Consider the following 7623-nt stretch of genomic DNA (forward strand, 5'->3'; position numbering starts at 1 on the left):
TCCGTCATGCAAACCTCTGTGTAATGGTCACTGCTGCGTTGATTTAACAAGCCCTGTGGACAGGGTTTCTGCTTGCCAAACCAGCCACGGATTTCTAGGAAACCAAGGGATGAAGCAGGTAGTTTTGCTGCAAGTTTGTGGCCCGATGTGATCAGACGCTGTGCAGTGGACAAGGATCATGAGCACCGGCCACCCTGTGCTATGCTGGGCAGGGAGCAAAAGCCCTTGATTAGGTGAAGCTGCTGCTGCCAAGGCAAGAAACCAGTGAGACATCCACACCCAGAGCCCCAGGAGGCAAAATGAGTCACTGCCCTGTGTCGGCAGCATCCAGCACCGGGGACATGCTGGTCCTGCACCCCCCATGGGGTCTTCTTAGGACAGGGGTGGGCGGCTGAGCAAGGTGGGGGCTCTCATTTTGGCCATGTTACACAGGGTGCCAGCAGGCAGGACCCCATGGTGTGGGGCAAGAGCTTAATGTCAGCCCCACACTTGCCCTGCTCAGGGCCCTGTGTTAACCTTTGGATAACATTTTTTTTTCCTTTCCATGACTCCTATGTGAAGTCCGGAGCTGGACAGGCTTTGGGACAGGACAGGGCACAGGTCACTGTTGGGAGATGGGGCACAGAGCCAGACAGCTGTGAAGGGGAGAACGTGGGGATACAACAGGGACTCTGGGCTTCATGGGGTGTGGGAGACTTCCCAAGCATTGGCTGGATAATGTTAATAAGGGGAGAGGGATGGGGGGGAGAAGGACCAGCAAAATAAGGCTAAAATATATGGAGAAACGTCAACAGTGCAATGTGAAAGCAAAACCCCAGGGGAGGCCAGCAGATCTGGTCATGCCGTGGGTGCAGTCAGGTGCTGGCTGAGGGCTGATGGGGCGCAGAGGCTGCTGCAGTCTTTGCTGACAGGCTGTCAGCTGCAGGACGGAGCTGCTCCGGACCCCTCGCCTCTGGGGAGTTCTCACTGTCAGGGAGGAAACTGCTGCCACCAAAGCACCCCCACACACACCCCACACGCACATGCACGCATAGGCCCAGGCAGATAAACAGCAAGCTGAGTAAAACCTCGAGTTCAAGACCTTGGAGCCTCTCAGGAGGAACATGCTAAATAAAGAAACAAAACACACTGTATTTATGATCTTCCCCATGAGTGTGCATTACTGCAGTGTGCACAGCTGTGCTTGGGGACGGTGAGAGAGAGGAGACGAGGCTGGGAGGCGGTGGGGGCTTTTCCTGGAAAGGTGCACGGCTGTGCACATCCCAGTGACATTAGCAGTGCTTGGTTATCTGGGGCTCTCACACATCTCAAGTAATCTCCCAAGTTTTATGATTTTTTTTTCCCCTTCATGGCTTTGGCAATAGGGAGGTGCAGCACACTGCTGCTCACCACTGTGGTCTGAGTGCACAGTGCCTTTAAGCCTTTCTGTCGGTCCCTGCAAACCCGGACTGTTGGTGCTTCTGCTTAAAATGGCTTTGCAGAGCAGATCATGTAAGTGGGATGACAAGCCCTGGGGCACAGAAGGTGCTGCCCACCAGCCTGAGCTCCCCGACATCCCCCCATCCCGCTGAACCCTCTCCCAGCTGGGCAGGGGCACTGAGCTTCACGGCACAGCCATACGGACTGGGAACCACCAAGGCAAAGATCCAGATGGGGCTCAGCTGCAGCAAGCCCCCCATGAGCAGCCAGACACTGCTGAGCACTGGGACAGCCCCATGTCATGGGTGTCCTCACCTTCCTTGCCGCATCCTCCAGATGAGCCCCTTCGGGAGCCTGCATCTCTTCAACCAGAGCCTCAACGTCTAAATATCATCCTGGGACACACAGAGCCTCTTAAAGCACCTGTAGCACAAGGAGATTTAACAGCCCATTGCCTCACTAGTACAGCATATTTACGTACAGCCATGCACAAGGATGATGAATCGCTTTGTGAGCAATGTGTTTACATTTCTATAGCACCTTTTGTCAGAGGGCTCCCCATTAATACTGCAAATACAACATACTTGCGTGCAAGCTACACACATCAGTCATGTCACCCCCACACTGTAACACATCAGGCCCTTCGTGACAGCCAGAACCACAGAGGGAAAGGTGGGCAAGAGGCAGGTGCAAGTACTCCAGCTGGAATTTAACCAACGTACTAGGGCAAAACCTCCACTTCTGTGAAGCTGCCCAGAAAGCTTTGACTGTTGCACGTATTCAGGCCATTTCTAGCTAATCTGAAAGAGATTGGACAGGACCAGCTATTGCATTTGTCTCCAGAAAAGCGGTGATTGCTTTCAGTCCTCAGAAAATTAGGAGCTGGCATTGCATTGTATTTCGACACGGATGAGCCTTTGGTAACGTCCAGTGCTCACAGGTAAGATGCAGCCAGGTCATGGCATCAACCACTATCTCAGATCTGGCTCACAAAATATTTGCAGCTATTTCTGCCCAGGCAAGCATTGCTGTCAGTCTTCTGACCCAGTAAATGCTGTAACTGAGAGAGGTTTCTAATAAAGGCCCGGGAATCGGAGCATGTTACAGTACGGACAGCTTTGCTGGATTAGAAATCTGATTAATGGCCTCAGGGGAGATTAGAAATTGTTATTTTGAGAGGGGGTTTTCGTAGCAGGCTCTGTGTAATCAGCAGCGGACAGTGTTATCCTGCTCTGGCTGTTTTCTGTGAGAGCGGACACTTCAGGGAGCCGGGGGAGGCCGGGCAAGGGAGTAACGTTTCTCTCTGCTAATAGACGTGTTTATGTTTATTGCAGTGCTCATCGCCGCCTGACCACAGCAATTACATGAGGGAGTTGTATTTACATGTTTTAGCTCTGAAACACTGAGCAAACAAGGAAAGATAATCATTAACTTCAGGAGCTGTTAACCTTCAGCATGAGTTTTGGCCAGTGAAGGAGAGGTCTGCCAGAGCAAAGTCTCTATTTTAGTAAACATTGAAAGAATGACGTGAGAAACCTTTTGGTTTTGTATATTATGGGTAGGTAATTAGAGGGCATTAATGTGTGTCTCCAGCCTCTATGCTGCAAGAAACTTTTCATTATAGACAAAAGGGGGAAGGGGAGAAAAAATTTCTGCTAAAGCAAAATCCACTGGCTTCGTCAGCCTGGGAGCAGGAGGAGCAGAGGTGATAAAGCACAGCATCACTGGAGGGCTATGGGGCTGCGGTGTGTACATGCTCATTTTCTGTTGCTTATCATGCCAGAAAAACAGTATTTCAGCCTCAGACTTGCTGCAGAAGTTTAATCAGTAAAGCAGCGATAGGTCAGTAGCAAAGAGCAGCATCTTGTCCTCTGCCCTCGAGATCAGAGGACCGGCCATACCGGCTCCCCGGTGCAGGGCTGCACGTCCGGCCGGGGCAGGGTGGAAACACAGCGGCTCCCTCTGATTCAGCAGCCAGTCGAAGACCATGAAGTAGCAGTCTCGTGTATTAACATGAGTTGTTAATACTGCCCTTGGGGTAATGCATTCTGGAGGCGAAAGAACAACAAAAAGCAAAATGCTGCAGACTTTGGACTGTTATGGGTATCATAAAAAGTGGGGAACTGAGAGAGGAGGATGATAGAAAGAAAGAGGGGGAAGGTAATTTAAGTAGACAAGTAGAGTCAGATTTATAGTCTTATTGGTTATACTATGTAACGAAGTGGAGCGTGCCATCCAGTGCAATAGGGCTTTATTTGACCATCAGTGGGAAACAGATAATCAATTCAGGCCTATAAGGGGATTATGGCCAGAAACAGCCTCTTGCCCCAAAGCGCAGCAGTTAGGAGAGCTGTGGGTTTCCCAGCCAAGCCTGGCTTTGGGCAGCGCACTCTCACCACGCTGAGTTGCCAGAGGCATTGCCTCCCGCCCAGCCCAGGCAGTGGTTAGCTGGTGAGCAGGGTGTTGGGGCAGGGTCACATCCTTCTCCACAGGACACATGAAAAGCAGTTTAATTTGCCATTTAACACGAGGCATGGAGATGAATGGCTTTTGGGGATCACGAATTGTCACAAAATTTCAACTTTTTCAATTGATTTGCACTTGCACTCTCTCTGCAAGGCAGGCTATAAGAGACTTCACTTCTACAGATTCAGCTTTTTCCTAAGAGGCAGAGCCACCTCCCCAGCACTGCCAAGATCAGTACCCACACGCCCTGTCCCAGTGCCCTACTTACCTTTCCAACCCTGGCTATATGGCACTTAGCACATGCCTCTCAAAATGGTTTCACAGTGTACAGCAGCTCCAGATCAACAGATCAAAGGTTCACTGGGACATCATCAGGTTTCCTCTGCACATGGCAGAGAATCTACTTTTATTTGTTTAGGAAATATATTTGTTTATGAAAGCCCCTCAGCCCTCAAAAGCATGTGTTTTACATCTGCAACCTGGTTCCCAGATGTAGCAATCCACCCTGGGCTCAATTGCAAAACAAGCTCTTCTTACCCTTGGCAGTCCTGCTCCCTGTCACAAGATCCCTGACTTCTAGTGAGCTATTCAATAAAGTTTTGGAAAAAAGTTTGTTTGCACAATGCACTGAGCTCTTGCAGTTGGGTTTTGTTTTTTTCCACTTTTAGTGTTGCACCTCTGTGAGAGTGGTTTTATGTGAAACAGTATGAAAACATTTTAAATAACCTTTCCTGCAGAATACAGCTTATTTTATTTTGCTTTTAAATGGACAAATAACTTGAATCACAACTCAAATAAAGCTAGCTATTAATGCCACTCAACCCAAAGCTCAAAAAAACTAGAAAACTTTTACCACATTTAGTAACATATCTTCCCTGTGCTCATACCAGCAAGATTAGCTTTCAGCCTGAACATTCAGACTGAAGGTGCCAGTTCAGGTGAGCTCTTGGTTCTAGAGACAAAGAAACTTGAAGAAAGCCAATATGTGATCAGAAACATATGCAGCCAATCTCAAAGATGCTATTGGTTATAGTCTCATATGACCATAATATGGCCTCATGCGATGAAGTACAAGGCTACCAGCTTTGACATATATATTGCACAGACATGCACAGAACAGAAAGGTTAGCAAAAATTAGTAGCAATCAGTCTGCTGTTTAATTAATAAAAGTTTTAATTCTACAACACTTAAAACATACAAGCAAGAAAACTTTTTCAGATGGCCATACACCATTGCTGTATGGTCTTAAGCTCCAGGTTCCAAACTAGAAGCTTTTGCTCATAAATGATTTTGTAAAACTAACTTAATTTCCATCAGGTGTAAACTAAAGCACATGATCATTGCTAGTCATGTTGTAAAGGTGTTCTGGCCATTAAATAACATTTGCAACCCATCTTGCAGGTAAAGGATCAGCCATGATGTTCCATGCTATGATGGAATTTGCATACATGCATGTATTTTAATGCAGGATGCAAACTCCATTTTGAATAAATAGCTAGTTTGGTCCTGCCATTGCCTTTGCTTGAACTAGAAACCTCTAAACCCTGCTTGGGCAAGAGAAGTTAAGCTGTGCTATTTACTACTAAAGTACAGAAATCAGACCATGCAAAAACTGCCCATTATTTCACTAAATACTGAAAAACTTGTGTTTTCTGCTTTCTAGAGTGATCTTTACTAAGTAAAATCTTTGGGCAATCAGGTTTATACATAACACAAGCACAGATTAAGGTGCTACCAGGATCATAGAGCATCTCAGATCTGCAGTTAGTGACCTCAGCCCAAATCTTACTCAGCAATACTATTGATACGAATGAGCCAAACCTTCAGATTAGCTCAGCCTTCACTAGAGGAGAAACAGTTAATGCCCATCAATTACATGGCTCAGCAGAGCTGCTTCACAGCCAAAGAATTACTCTGTCCAGCCTCAGTTAATCCACAGCTGCCTTGCTGGTCAGAGGTGCAGGTGCCAGCAGCAGCACGGGTGCTCTGCTCTGCTCCATGGGTTGGACCCATATGGTGAAGAGCCAAGGAGAGGCTGCAGAAGAAGAGATGAAAGAAAACCTCATATGGGCCAAGTAACCTAATTGGAGCCTTTTTCAGAGGTTAAACTATGCTTTAGTCGTGACTGTTTTCCTGCTCTGGCTAACTGGATATTGTAAAAAGAGACCTACTGCTGTTCCATTACGGCTTAACCTGCAGCTATGGGGTTTCATGTGTGGGGAAGAACCCTCAGCTGAGTCTGCTGTCCAGTTATTTAAATTTAACATGGGCAAAAAGACATCTAATGGAAGGTTTCCAACTTTTAGATGAGACATCTGCCCATCTCTGTCTATCTGGAAGTCAGAGATCCTCCAGCTGGTAAAACACAACACAGGAGTTCACATTTCAAAAATTATTCTGGTAATCCCATTGCTGGCAGTTGGTGTTTTTACACTCCCTTTGCTACACCAAAATTCAATGGGATGTTACTATGAACATCTTGAATATGAAAGACACTTCTGTGTTATTTGAATTTTTATTAATTATATCCATGTCGAAAATTAGGTCTTTATTCAATGAATACTATACATTTCTCACAAAATGCCATTTTTATCCTTAAATTCTTTTTTCAGATCTGGAAAGATCCTTTTTTCATGCCTGAAGACAGTAAAGCCAAGAAAAGGTTAAAAAGAAAAAAAGGAGTCTGTCTGAGATGATAGCTTATAAGTGCATGAACAAAAGAAAGGGTAGCAGGCTATCTTCCATTTTTCTCAAGATGGGAATGCTATGTTTGATTTCATATGTAGAGCATCCCCATCCCTTTGTGAGATGAAATGATGGATTATTGAAGAGACACTGACTAAGCCTGCACTGAATGACTTAATTCTCAGCCTCAGGCAGTCCAAAGGGGTCATATCTGATGCACTGTTGCCAATGTTCAGTAATTGAACATTCAACTAAACTGAATAAAAACCAAACTCCCCCTCCAAATCCTAGATGAGTCCTTGCTACCGATTTTCTACTTCAATCAGTGTTCAAACACAAATAACTGATTTTTTGTGTCAGAATTCTACATACCCTACTGGTTTATCATGATAAAAATAATCAAATTATCACAGTGACATAATTTAGCCTAACTTGGCATTAGGAGAATTTCCAGGAAAATTTCATTAACACTTTAATATTACCTAGCATGCACCTACATCTCATACTAGCAAGTCTGATGTGAAGCACTTCCTTGAAAATTATTTCACATGGTTTAATGTGATTAAGGACAATTCTAGACCTGTTATAATACAGAAGAGTAAACTAAATGACTGCACTACTGCCTTGCTCTAATGATCAATTCTAAAGGATATTTTTACTAGCAGTAAACAGCTTTTGGGGGGGGGATTTGTTTAAACTGAGCTATTAGTTGAAGGCTTTTTCATATGAAGCCTTTCATAATAAAGTTCCAGTTTATCTTTGCTTTTACAATCACAACCATTAAGACCAGTATGACAATTTTCAGATTATCTTCAGGAGAAAACATAGCTTTGCTTGGCCTAACAATTTACTAAACCATCAATGAGTATCACAGACTGGATTTTCAAGCTGAAAAGGACCTGGGGGTTACAGTGGATATCAGCTTGAACATAAGCCAAGTGTCTCCTCACTGTAAAGGAGCAAACAACATACTGGGACTACAGTAGGAAAGTAGCCAATTTACCACAGAACTCATCTCCCTCCTACTTAATCCCTTCTTATCTAAACTTGCT

Source organism: Tyto alba, unplaced genomic scaffold (genome assembly GCF_018691265.1).
Source record: "Tyto alba isolate M040663 unplaced genomic scaffold, T.alba_DEE_v4.0 Super-Scaffold_44, whole genome shotgun sequence".
Lineage (NCBI taxonomy): Eukaryota > Metazoa > Chordata > Aves > Strigiformes > Tytonidae > Tyto > Tyto alba.